The sequence below is a fragment of the Podarcis cretensis genome, assembly GCF_951804945.1.
Source record: "Podarcis cretensis genome assembly, chromosome: 11".
Taxonomy (NCBI): Eukaryota; Metazoa; Chordata; class Lepidosauria; order Squamata; family Lacertidae; genus Podarcis; species Podarcis cretensis.
The window spans coordinates 17,499,110-17,513,048 of NC_137180.1; positions in this window are offsets into that span (position 1 = coordinate 17,499,110).

A 13,939-nucleotide genomic window follows, 5' to 3' on the forward strand; every position below is an offset into this window, starting at 1 on the left:
CCCTTTGCTCAAGTTGTTCTCAAGTTGGCCAGTGCTTTGCAAATATTGTTTAATTTATATATGCAACTTTATATCCCACTTCCATGCATTTGCATCCATTCATTTAGGACACATGGACCAGTGTTAACTCCCCAAATTTCCTCATGCACATTTCTCTAATCCCTGATAAGGCATCAAGTCCCTTGACAATTATAAAGCAGAAGAGTAATTGTGATCATTTAGATATGGTCAAAGACTTGTGTGTGCAGCAGCCGCAGTACTTGAATCCAGCATATCTGTTGCTTTGGGAAGTAGCCTGATCTGTCTGAGAGCCACTCTTTCTTTCCTATTTGGTGCGGGAATGTTCAGAGAGGCAGGAGAGGATATATTATTAATATCATTCCTAACTGTCAGGAGCTCAGCCTACACTCGAGTAGGACCCTGGCAGAGACACATGCCCAACTGGCATGTTCGCTCCCTCCTGGTCGATTGTTTGGGAGCTTCAAAAACTTTCTTCTGCATGAACATCACAGCAACCGATGCCAACAGACATCGGCACACTTAGGGATCTGCAGAGTCTGCGCAGTTCGCGTGACAGACCTCAGCAACTCAGCATTTTGGCTAATCTACTTTATTTATATATAAACACACACAGAGCACTGCAACATGGCTCCCTCTCTCTCTAGCATCAGACAGCAAAGAGAAAAAAACAAAGGGCAAAAGTCCCACTTCATGGAACACAGTAACACAAACATCCTGTCTCCGTCACTTCCCACTCAAAACATATACCATCATGTGATAGACAACAATCCCATGACTGCAACCATGGAGCAGGAATTCTAACAAGTCCCTTTACATTCCCCTTTTAAATGCACAGCAAATAGCTGGTTGCAGGCTTGTGTAAGCCTTTTGCTGTAAAGTAAGTTCCTGGTAAGTTCCCTTATAACCCTCTTAAAAGAATAAACACACCACAATCTTGATTAAAGTATATAAAAGAAGTTTACTCACATTATCAGTTCACAGTTGGACCCCTGAAGGCAGACTTAGTTACAAAATATATACGTGGATCTAGATGAGCACCACAACCTCAGAGTCGGCCACGACTGGACCTAATGGTCAGGGGTCCCTTAACCTTTACCTTTTATCCCATATGGGGATAATCCCAGTGTCCTCTATTGACTGAAAGCCAACAGAGCATTTCTAACTAAAAAGCTGCTCCAATGACAGGATGCCAAAGAGAGAGAGAGTGCTGCATGCCTTGTTCTTTTTTGTTACCTGGACAGGTAAGATCATGCTCACCTCTAGTCATATGCAGAGGAATTATGTCCCAGCCCAGGAGGAAACAGGAAGTTCCTACTGCCTGGACCAAACATCCCCTTGCATGTCCACTCTAGGAAAACAAGGAATGTTGTACTTGACTGCTACTTATGCATCACATCCCACATTAGGTCTGTTATTTCAGACAGAATTAGACCTGCTGACAACAAAGAGTTGCATTCAACAAAGATTCATTGAAACTGGTCCAACGTTCGCCAAGTCTATTAATTTGAATGGATCTACACTTTGTAGGACTTGCACTGAACACAACTCAAAGCTCAATCCTTTCCCATTCACAATTTCCTTTTAATGGGTAAATTTTTTTAATGCCCACAACTTAAAAATGGCGAGGGAGGGTCTAGGAGCCCCTCCAGATCTGGGTTAAGCCTGCCAAATTGTAGGCAAGATGCGTCCAGAGGTTTTCATGCAGGGCACCATTAAAGTTTGATTTCTTAAACAATGGAAAGTTTGTTTTCTGCCAGAATTGGGCATGGCTTTCAGACATTATTAAGGAAGAGAAGAGGGCGTGCACACAACATTCCATGTTCTTGCTTTGGATAGTGACCATTGGTGTTCTAGATTTGAGGCAGAGTCTCCTAAGCAAGCAAAATCAAAGCTCAAAATGGGGCTATTACACGTAGCACATGCCTACATACAGTACTTCCGCTAAGCTACCATTCAGTGCAACCCAGAGTACAGTACAATTTAATTTGGTCTTATCATTAAGCAACTTCTCAAATAACTCATTCTTGAGTTCCATCACATTAACAATATATTTCTGAAAGGATCCTCTAGAGCATTGCCTCTTTTTATAAAATAAAAAAAAAAAAATTAATATTTGACAGTTCCCTCTACAGAGAGGAAAGAGCATTTGAAATAATGTTGGGTATTTTGCCAAGTCTGTCAAATGAGTAACACTTCCAGTTTCTCAGTTCCGTCTCATTAAAATTGTATTCTAATTCTGCCTCAGCTTGGTCTCTTTGCTTCATAAGTCATTGCCTGCTCATTACTTCTACTGTGAGAGATGAAATTTATTCTAACCTGATAGCAAGGATAAAGAACGGAAAGACAGGCAGCGAGGAGAAGTGAAATTAGCTTATTCTAATGCTTTTTTGAAAAGGCTTCTTCATAGCCACGGGTTACAATAAGTGTCAGTTTGGATTTGTGACACTATCTTTGTTTAGAGTGTTTTCTAAACTTTATATATATATATATATATATATATATATATATATATATATATATAAAACACATACACAGCAACTGAAGCAAAAAATATGCTCCATTTCTCACAGTGTCTTCAAGATCAGTGTTGCTAATAAGGTCACTAATTGTTTCCTCTGGTGGTCCGCAATTATACAGTTATTATAATTATCCAGTTATGATTTATATTTTGAATGCTATTTTATCCTGGAGTAAAATGATGATGATGATGTTTTATTTAATAAAAATGTATACTGTTTAGCTGTATATAAAATGTCTAAGAGGTCTACAAAGAATATATAACACATGTCAAAATCGTCAATAAAAACAAGTTATAAAATGAATAAAAGCACACATCGTAAGCTATTAAATATTAAAATACACATCATTTGCACATGTCCGGGTAGACTATACTCTTCCACTGGACCACATGCAATTGGTCAGATGCCCTGCACAGATTGGGTTTATGTCATGGGCTGCCTAAATTCAGAGAGAAAAATGTCCCATAATAGGGGCCACCACAGAGAAGACCACCCCCCATTTCTGGTTGCCCCCAGCTGAGTTTCCAAGGGCTTCAGTCCAGCCCAGAGGGCTTCATCAGCTGAGAGCACTATTCATGCAACATAGTAATGGAAAATGTGCTCCTTCAGTTACCCTGGTCCCAAGTTGTTTATTTCTTTATTTTTGGAAGGGTTTTTATTGCATTTTATCTATATAACCCAAATAACAAAAGGTAACTTCACGAGACAAACAGATAAAAACTGAACTGAACCAAACTGAGGCTGACGTGGGGTGTAACATTCACAGGAAGAAATGAAAATGCTGGTTATCTGGATATTCGTAATAAGATACAGAGAGTACCATAATAAGAAATGAGATAACGAGAGATGGGGTGCACAGCTACAACCCTTCCCCATCATATTTTTGCTTCCATGCTGGTGTTTTCCCTCCTTCCTCTACCCCAGGGCAGATGTACACCCCCACATTTATCAAAAGATGCTTAAAACCAGTTCAACAGAGCTCAGACGAACATCTTAAGAAGAAGGGAGATTTGCACCTAGATTTGCATCTGCATTGGCAGCAAGACAGATTTATGTGAGTCACACTGAACAAAAATATTAAAAACAGGGAACTTGAATTTTACGTCCCCAAATCAGAAAATGTGCAACAGCTAAAAATGCAAACATGTTTGAACCACCTGTTCAGAGCCCTTTCAGCACACGGAGCTATTTCAAAGCTTACATTTGAACTAAGGAAATGCTTAATGAGCACATCAAATTTGAATATACTGTAAGCAATGGACCATAAATGCAAACAGGCTTCAGGTGGACTTATTTCGAAGGACAACACACATTAGCTGGACTGGAAAGCTGAATCGCCTTTTGGGGGCTTTGATTGTGGAAGTAACCTTTCCATCCTACTGTTGCTTGGCTTGTATTTGTTTTGTTTGCTAATTGATTTCAGAAGTATTTCAGCAGGGGATTACCATAAAGATGCAGTCCAAGACTGAGTCATGATTACATTTTATTTTTTTTAAGTACCCTGGTGCCTAGATTGTTCGAGTTAATGGTGAGTGCAGAATGTCATGTTACAAGAGAAATGTTTGTGTATGTATCATGGTGTAGGAAATGAAATAAGATTATAGGCCAAGCGATAAAGCTTTTTCTTGACCTAACTGCTGTGCAAGTCATATTGGCAGCTTCACTGCTATGATTGTTTTAACTTTTTTATTTGTGTGGTTTTGTTGTTGTTTGTTTTTATTCAAGGAGGGAAGATGTGCTTGGGAGGAGAGCAGTGGGGGCTTAATCACAGGGGTTCAGGGTGTCGGTACGTTGTGTGAAGTGGGGCAGGCCAGGTAAGATATGATAACAGGAAAGGGAAAGGACTCCTGGGCAGTTAGGTCCAGTCAAAGGTGACAATGGGATGTGGTGCTCATTCTGCTTTTCAGACCAAGGGAGCCGGCATTTGTCCACAGACGGCTTTCCGGGTCATGACTAAACCACTTCTGGCACAACAGGACACCATGACATAGCTGTCAACTTACAGATTTGAAAATAAGGGGCCAGCAGCCTTGAAAATAAGGGACCAGCAGCCAAAATAAGGGACCTGCAGCCTCACCTGTTCCAGGCACTCCAGTCTTCCTGTCCTCCTGAAGTCTGGTCAAACTCATGCTGGTAGCTTCGAGAACACTGTCCAACCAACTTTGTAACCAGAGGTTCAGCTGAATAGAATCTGAATCACATGCACCTCAAGGCCTATGCAGCCTCACCTTAAGATGGCTCCCCGGCCTGGCTTTGCACTGCAAAGTTTGCAGCAGCACGTTCAACAAAATGGCGTCCAGCATTCAAAACCCCCCTTAGCTTGCATTAACTAGCCACACACACACAGCCTCCCCCCCTCCCACGAGATCTCCTTTCCTTTTCCCCCACCATGTGCCCCCACTCCAGACAGACCTTTTCACCAGCAAGGGTGAGTGGGCCGTAGATGACGTATCCATCCGATTCCAATCCGAGCACTCAGCACAGGTATGTTCAACTTCTGAGCCCCTCTGAACCAAAGGCAGAAAGCCCAGCCAGTCGCTAAACGAAGCCTCAAGGAAAACCGCCGTCATCTCTCCGCTGGGAAGTGCTGAGCAAAGGCGAGTCCCCAGGGAATGCAGCCAATTTGATCAGCACAAGGCATGCAAGCTCCACCCCCCCCCCAGTCGTTCTTAGACTTCTTATTGGGTGAGCAGCACAGCCAAGCAACACAGTTGGAGCCTCCCTCCTAGCTGGCCAAGAGGGAGGGAGGGAGAGGATCTGCTTCCTTTGAAATTTAAGGGACATCATTTAAGGGACATTTAAGGGACATCCATCAATAAGGGACAGCAGCGGAACATGGCGCTGGAATAAGGGACTGTCCCTTCAAATAAGGGACACTTGACAGCTATGCACCATGGAAACACTGTTTACCGTCCTGCAGCAGTGGTACCTATTTATCTACTTGCACTGGTGTGCTTTCGAACTGCTGGGTTGGCAGGAGCTAGGACAAGGTAACAGGAGCTCACCCCATCGCACGGATTCGAGCCTCTAACCTTCCGATCAGCAAGCCCAAGAGGCTCAGTGGTTTAGACCACAGCACCAACCGCAACTCTGGCAGTGAAAATAGGGACGTCCTAAGGAAAAGTGGGACACTCTAGGATCAAAACAGAAACCGGGACAGCTTCTCTAAATCAGGGACGTCCCTGGAAAATAGGGACACTTGGAGGGTCTGTCATCTGAGGCCCTTTTTGGGTTGCCTCCCTTCAAGAGGTCCAGAGGCGGGCAACATGAGAAAAGGCCTTTTCTGTGGTGGCTCCCCATTTTTGAGATGCTCTCCCAAGGGAGGCTTGCCTGAAGCCTTCCTTACATTTCTTTAGGCACTGAGCAAAAACATTCCTCTTGTTCCAGGCCTTTGGCTAATTAAAAAATTGGCGGCCTTTTAGACTATATGAGAGTGTATTGTTTTTGTTTGTTACTATGTTATTTATATTTGTGATTTATAATATGTCCTGCGATCCTCACATGAAGGGTGCTATAGAAATTTAATAAATAATAATAAATGATTTTTAATTTTATGAAAATTGAAAAGTTTTTCTTTCCTGGAGGAAACAGTAATGGAAGTCCTGCTTTGTGTGAACAGAAACTGACAATAAGGAACCCTTAAGAGAGGCTCTTCAGTGTGCAAGTAACTTGCTAGTTATCAAGAACTCGAATGTCACACTTGTGGGAAGCAATAAAAGGGCATTGCATGGAGTGCAGGAATCTAATCAAATAGACTTAATAACTATTTTATTTATGTATTTCAGTTTTTAATTGCCGTAAATCCAGCCTCAAAACACACAAGAGACAACCTCATGAAACACTGGAATGTGAAGATTTGGCAATGATATTGTTTGGCTATTCTATAAAAAGTAAATAAGAATGGGAGTTCCAGAGAAAAGGGTGAATCTGGAAACAGCCATTGCTTGTCATCAACCCCTCTAGTGAATCGGAGGCCAGATTTGAACCGCTCAAGCTTTCTTTGTATAAGCACCCCAATTAATCAATTAAAGTTTTGAGTCCTGATAGAAACCAGTTTTGGCCTTTTCATTAGTCAAAGCCCTTCTCACAGCTGCGTGGTTATTATGGCAATAATGATGACTTTGAATTAGTCTCTCTGGGGATAGAAACTGAAGAGAGCTGTAGAAGACTGGAAATCTGACTAGAAGAATTCACAAAAGAGTCTATGTTCCTTTTTAAAAAAAAAAACCCCACACAACTAAAATCCTGGTTTGGAAGACATAAAAGAGCCTGGAATCACGTATGAATGTGGATGTAATGGAGAGTGTTTTTGTTTCATTGGGATGTGTTAGATTCCCACAGCCCTCAACAAATAGCTCTGGGCCCTCTATTTCCTTAGCCTTTGTTTCCCTACTTTGGAATTCTTCAAAGAACACATTACCCAGCCAACTGGATTCACTACAAAGCCGCAGTGTAGCTCTTTTTATCGCAGTGATCAAGACAACAATTGTGCTCCGACAAGAAAAGAACAACTAAAACCATCGAGCAAACATTAAAAGAACAATTCCTGAGATAGTTGCCTTTGAACTGCAATAATGGGCAACGTTCAGTCCAAGATCTGAATTTTGTGTAAAAGAATTCATTACTTCACTGCCTTCCCTTGTAATTACTCGAGCTGCTGGCAGCCTGTATTTTCAGCGGCATGAATTTTGTCCCGTGTAATATTTTTTTACAGAGTCTTGCTGAACCTTGCACAATTGTTGACTTGTCAGTCTGCTTTATGGAGTTGTGTTTGTTGTAGGGACCCTCTATGAAAAGCAAAGGAATCTAAATTTTGCCTTGGCTCTGTACCAAACCACAGAAAACGGAGCATTGTTTGAGAAGAGGTCGTCCTGAAGTATCATTGCATTTGTTTAAAAGAATCTTCATTTTGCAGCTATTTTAACTGAAATGGTAGCAGACACTAGCAACCAAGAATCAATGTTCTATTTGGGAGAAGTTCAGCCTGCTGTTGTTTTAGTTTTTGAGCCAAACTCCATAAATGCTTTCTGGCAATCTTTCTGCCCACATTCTTTTCTGCGGTTTTTATCATAATAGAAATGTGTTGGAATAATGTCTCTTTAACCAGCGTTCTGAAACTTTCTGGAGCTGAGGCCTCATCATGTGCAGGCCCATCATGAAGGCAAAGATCTTAAAACAAAATTAAATGTCTTTTGACAGGGGAAATGCATAAATTGAAGAGAAAACATCTAAAAAGTTACAAAAATGAAATGCTACCGAATATGGGTTGGTTTGTGCATGTGTGTGCATTGCCATTATCTTGTAATAGCTTGAAGGTTATCTGAAATTTCTATCACTTTTCACTTTTCCTCATAAAAACTGTTTGGAAAACATGCTAATTCTAGTTGTCCTTAGGTTGAAAATTGGTTTATGATATGTCTGTAAACTGCCTTGAGACATGTGTATGGAAAACAATTCACAATTAGTTTAGGAATAATGTCAACAACTACAATAACAACAGCAACATATTCCCATATACCGGTAAATCTACTATAAAAGTAACTAGCCTACAGTTTGTACCAACTTCAGGAAATCACAAGTGCAGAGTGCTGTTGCACTGAAGTTCTGCTTGTGGGCTTCCCATGGACATTGGTGGCCACCATGAGAGCCAGATGTTGCTAGACTACAATGCCCATCATCCCTGCCTATTTTTCATGCTGACTGAGAGGCCAATGGGAGTTGTAGACCAACCACATCTGGAGGGCCCCACCATAGCTAGACCAATGACATAGGTCAGACATAGGCAAACTCGGCCTTCCAGGTGTTTTGGGACTACAACTCCCATCATCCCTGACCACTGGTCCTGTTAGCTAGGGATGATGGGAGTTGTGGTTCCAAAACATCTGGAGGGCCAAGTTTGCCTATGCCTGACATAGGCCAACATTTGTTAAGGATATTACTTGTAAAATAACCGTCCATTTGAAAACCAGTGGTAACCAAACCAATTCATCTTTATTCATGATTTGTCATCCCACTATGCAAGACACAATTGGGTCTCAAATGCTACTGTGCTAAGAATGCTCCCTGCCTATTACCCAACCTGAAAACTCCATCAACCATTATATTTCTATAGATCAATTGATATTGATCTGTTTTGGGTAGGTATAAAGAACTGGACACAAATGCATTCTGCAATGCACCTAAGCAGCCTTATTTGCATGTCTACTACGTTCGACTTCCAAAAAACGTTTGAAAACCGGAACACTTACTTCTGGGTTTTTGACGTTTAACCAAGGCATTTGAGTACCAAGGCATTTGAGAAGCAAGGTACCACTGTACTTATAAAAAAATAAAGCTTTTCAAAATCATGCTTCTTCATGTCTAGCTGTTCATAACAACTGATGCTTAGTCAGCCTTTACCCAACCTTGGTCCCCAGATGTTTTTGACCTAGGTTCCCCCATAATCCCCATCCAGCATAGCCAATGGTCAGAGCAGTGGTGGCTGATGTCCATTGAGATTGGTATGGCAAAAAGTAGGGAGGGAAATAGTAGGTGGAGAAAGAAGCCATCACAGATGTAGCCATACTTTCACTGGTGGTAAGATGGCAGGCAGTGAGTGGCTGAAGGCAGGCTGAGTTTGGTGGACCAGTGCCCCATTTACCCTAATGGAACAACCTCCACTGGGGAGGGAATGATGGGGGGTTGTGGTTTAACAGCATCTGGGGACTCAGTGATCAGGAAGGCTGGTTTAGATCCATGAACCGTTCATTATGAAGCATTCCTGAAATAATCAGAGAGATTTCCCAGAGACTGATCTCAAGTAGGTTGTTAAATTCTTATTTATAAAGTGAGTTTACTCTGTTTGTAGTCTCAGGACAAGAGGCTGTTTTCTGGATGAACTATATAGGAAAAGGCAAGTAATCGTAAGAACGAGCCAATGGTGGAGCCTTAGCTCCAGCCCATAATGATGGTAGACAATATTTAACTCTGTAATTACTAATTACTACTTAGGTAGCTTGCAGATTCGGGATTAGGCACATTTCCTAGCTTTCTCCCGTTCCATATTAATGCATACAAAATGCTAATTTGAAAAATTAAGCACAAAAATATATATCCATAAACCTCTGGCTGGGAAATTAAAGGATATTTGGGAGGAATAATGTATAAAACATAGATGAGATTCCACAGTAGTCTGACTCACAGCTCAAAAATGGGAGATTACATTAAAATGTAATCATGAAATCATGCATTATGTATGCAGTTATAAGAGCAGCGCTGGGTCTCCCACGTTTCATATTATTGTATTATTTACTTCAAATTGCAAGTCTTCAACCTATTAAACATAAATGTACTTTCTAAAAGGATATTATTTTAAGAAAACAAATTATTTAGATTATCTTTCAAAATCCCTCAAAGCCCCACAGGCAGAAATAATCCCCTTAACATTAATTGCTGTTTTACTAAATGAACTGTATTTGTTTATTTTGGAACCTAACATCCGGTGGAAAATGCATTAGGACATATCTATTCCCTCCGCAATCCTAATCTGGAAGGGGACCATTCCTGAAATATACTCAGAGTCGAGAGTGGATTTCATGTTCTTTATACAGCTCATAGTGGTGAGGAGGAATGGAAGTTCCCCCAGAATGTCTGCTTTGTATACATTATTTACACAATGGGCCCCACGTGATTGGCTAATTCCAGGATTCTCCTGTAGGCCAATCAGGTTGCGGATTCACTTCCATCTGGAGCTGGATTGGGTGGCTCCTGTGGACCAATCAGACTGCTGCATTCTGGATCCTATTGTTCTAGGACCAATCAGACTGCTGCATTCTGAATCCTATTGTTCTAGGACCAATCAGACTGCTGCATTTTGGATCCTATTCAACTCAGTACATAACACTGCTGTCGGTATTAAAAAAAAAGAATAAATATATATTTTTAAAAAAACCTCAGTACATAACACCTCTCTTCATCCGTCTGTGTCTTTGAACGTGCAAAGACTGCAACCCTACAAATACATGGTAGGGAGTAAGCCACACAGACCTTAGTGAGCTTTACACACAAGTAAATGGGTACAGAATCCCAGTGACATCCTAAAGCTACGTACTCAGTTGCAAATCCCATTGGGTTCAATGGGCCTTATGCTCAAGGAAGATTACTGTATTAATACATTCAAACTGTAAGGAGCCCTAAACCTATGGGAGTTCACTCAGAAGTAACTTCCATGTGATTCAATGGGACTTACTCCCTGGTGTGCAATGACCATCAGAATTCACGCTCGCTTTATTTTAAGAACATTTTAAAGGCTATTTAAAGAACTTCGCTCCATAACACCCCTTTGCACTATAAATTATTAAGCCAAGTGTGTGTGTTTTAAAGTAGGTCAGGAGAATCAATCGAGTCCTATGCCGTTTTAGTAAATGGCATTAAAATTATTAAGCAGGTGTGGGGAACTTCAGGTCAGGGTGGGGGGCTCCCTTATATTCACTTAAAAAGGGGGTCAGAGCCTAGCCCCCTGCCTCTGTGCTCGGCCTTCTCCCACTATCAGCCTCCTCCCAATGCGTGTTGTGCAACATGTGTGACATCAATGTGCACATGACAGCTCCGCCCCCTCCCAGTGTTGGTCGCAACTCGGTGCCTCTGGCCAGAGCCAAAGAAAGTTGTAATGTGTGCACAAACATAGATATCTTTTATGATCTCCTCAGATGTCTTCTGCCATGTGTGCACCAAGGATGACAATTAGCAGCTGGCCTAGTTACGTTCCCTTAATATTAGCAGGATTTAGTTGTATATATGTGTGGCCCAAATCTATTCCCTGCAATGTGAAGAGCCAAATAATAATAATAATAATAATAAAATTAGTGGTAGTTTTGTGTTGTTCAAAGTAACCTTGGAAGTCCTACAGCCCTGAAGTCACAGCTACAAAATCTTCTCTATCTTTCCTCCTGCTCCCTCATACCATTTCCCTCTTTTCTGCCACGTTATCTCTTGCCGACAGACTCATACAAAAACAAGTATGCGGGAAAGCTTGAGGCAAAGAGGCTTTTGACATGTTTGCCTTTTGAAAAGCTTGTGAATCCTTTGCGGATACATAATCCAAGACTGTGAATAAGCCGATGTAGATGTGGGTGTTCTAGTTACATCATAAATCCACCTTATGAACCACTTCTATGGTTCACATCCAGCGCTCTTTTATGCGGATCACTTTTAATCCGAGTGAGCAAAACCGATTTGGTGCAAATCATATTTCAGCTGTGAGCTTGTGGTGCCTATTGGTGTTCACTCCCCACCCCCACCCCCAACACAGCTTGCACAAATGCTCTTGATGCCCTCAAGGGTCCCTCTGGCACCCCCAACTGAGGGTGCCAAAATTATGCATTGGGAGGCATTGTCAACAAAGGAGAAGATTGCTCCCAGTTTGGAAGAAAGCTTTCTATATCAATGCTCTCCCATTCAGTGTTCGGTCTTTTTGTTTCAGTTTGTTTTGCTATCTGCACATCATATATAAAAGGTAAACGTAAAGGACTCCTGGACGGTTAAGTCCAGTCAAAGGCGACTATGGGGTTGTGGCGCTCATCTCGCTTTCAGGCTGAGGCAACCAGCGTTTGTCCACGGACAGCTTTCCGTGTCATGTAGCCAGCATGGCATAACCGCATCTGGCGCAATGGGACACCATGACAGAAGCCTGAGCGCACGGAAACGCCATTTACCTTCCCACCACAGCGGTACCTATTTATCTACTTGCACTGGTGTGCTTTTGAACTGCTAGGTTGGCAGGAGCTGCGATAGAGCAATGGGATCTTGCACAAGACATATTTTGACACCTAACAAATCCCACAAGCACCTCTCTCCCTTGCTGGCAGTAAAAATACATTTAAAAATTGTTATTTTGCTGCTTCTCATCAGCAGACCGGCTATCCTTTGAAGGAACAGGGTGGGGCCTGGTGTCTGTGATCTCTCTGGATAAAGGGAAGGGCTTTGCTTGTTTGGCTAGAGCACCCAAAATAATCAGGATTTTCTCATCTTCATTTAGCTTAATAGAAGGCCACACAGATTTCTCAATCAAATTAGAATTACTGTCAGCTTTTAAGAAGGCATTTTAGTTCAGCCAATATCAGTCAGCCCTGATTTATTTGCTTAATACATATCTAATTGACTTGCAGACTGCGCGTCTCCTTTCAGCTCTTAAGCGACCAAGTACATCTTTAATTTCCAAGACCGATGGCTTGGTAGCAGCACAGGGAAAGCCTCATTTGCATAAGGCCCCAGAAGGGTGCCAAAACTCTTCACGCTTTTAAACAACAGCCTTTATTATTCTGTAAGTGGATGTGTTGCATTTTGATGCTTTTGTTTCCCCCGTTCAGCCCTGACAGAAAAGAATAAAGTCGATTAATGCCAGCACCCCTGCAGTGCCCTGGGGGACTTATTCAATGTGCCTCATTTGTCTTAATTGGAGAGCCACCCTTAGCACCAGATTTTTCCATGAATACATTAACATAAGAGACAGGAAAAAGTCCAAACTGACTTTTGTACAAGTGGAGAATGTGTGTGTTTGTAATTTCTTTCTTTTTATTAAAAAAAAAAATAGAGGAGGAGAGAAGAAAAAGGGAGAAAATATGGGAAGACGTGCATCATCTTTTTATGTGCATTCCAGTTGTTGTTGTAAAACACTCTATTATGGTAGATGTATTCAGCCTCCTTTATCTCTGCGTTATTCGAGCTGGGTAGTGAAAAATGTGATAAACACCATCTATGGCAGAGAGCTGAAAGCTGCTCTTTATTCTTCATAATGTGCTAATCCTACATATTTGTTCTTCGATGGATTATGTCGCTTTTTCAGATGGAACGAATAGTTTTACAAGCAGGCAGACTAAAGCACGGCGAGTATTAAATAATCGGGGAGCAGATAGAAAAATCCAGACAAATAAGAATTTATTAACGCTAAAACAAAATGCAGTTATCTCTGTCAGTGTGAGATTCCCGGCTCCGTACCTACTGATTTGCTCAATGGGAAATTGAGTCATTTTTATTATGTATTATTTCATAAAAGAACTCTATATCTGCACAAACAAGTTGAGCAGCGCCGTATTCAAAATCAAGGTCAAATTGAACTGATGGGATTTAAAGGGTCTTTTCAGTAAGCTGATTCCATTTGAATGTTCCCATGACACTAAGCTTTCCACTGGGGTATGGGAGCTGTGGCCCTCCAGATATTGTTGGAGTTTGAATTCCACAGCCAGCATGGCCAATGGTTAGGGATGTGGGCATTGGGAGTTCATTGGTTTCTGGAAGATCAAGATGCCCAACCCCTGCTTAACATCTAACAAAGGCTTTCAGCTTATCATTTGCTGTAACTTAACAAAGTGTGAATCACAGAGGAAATCTAGTTTGCCCATCCACACATGCACTGGGTAGGG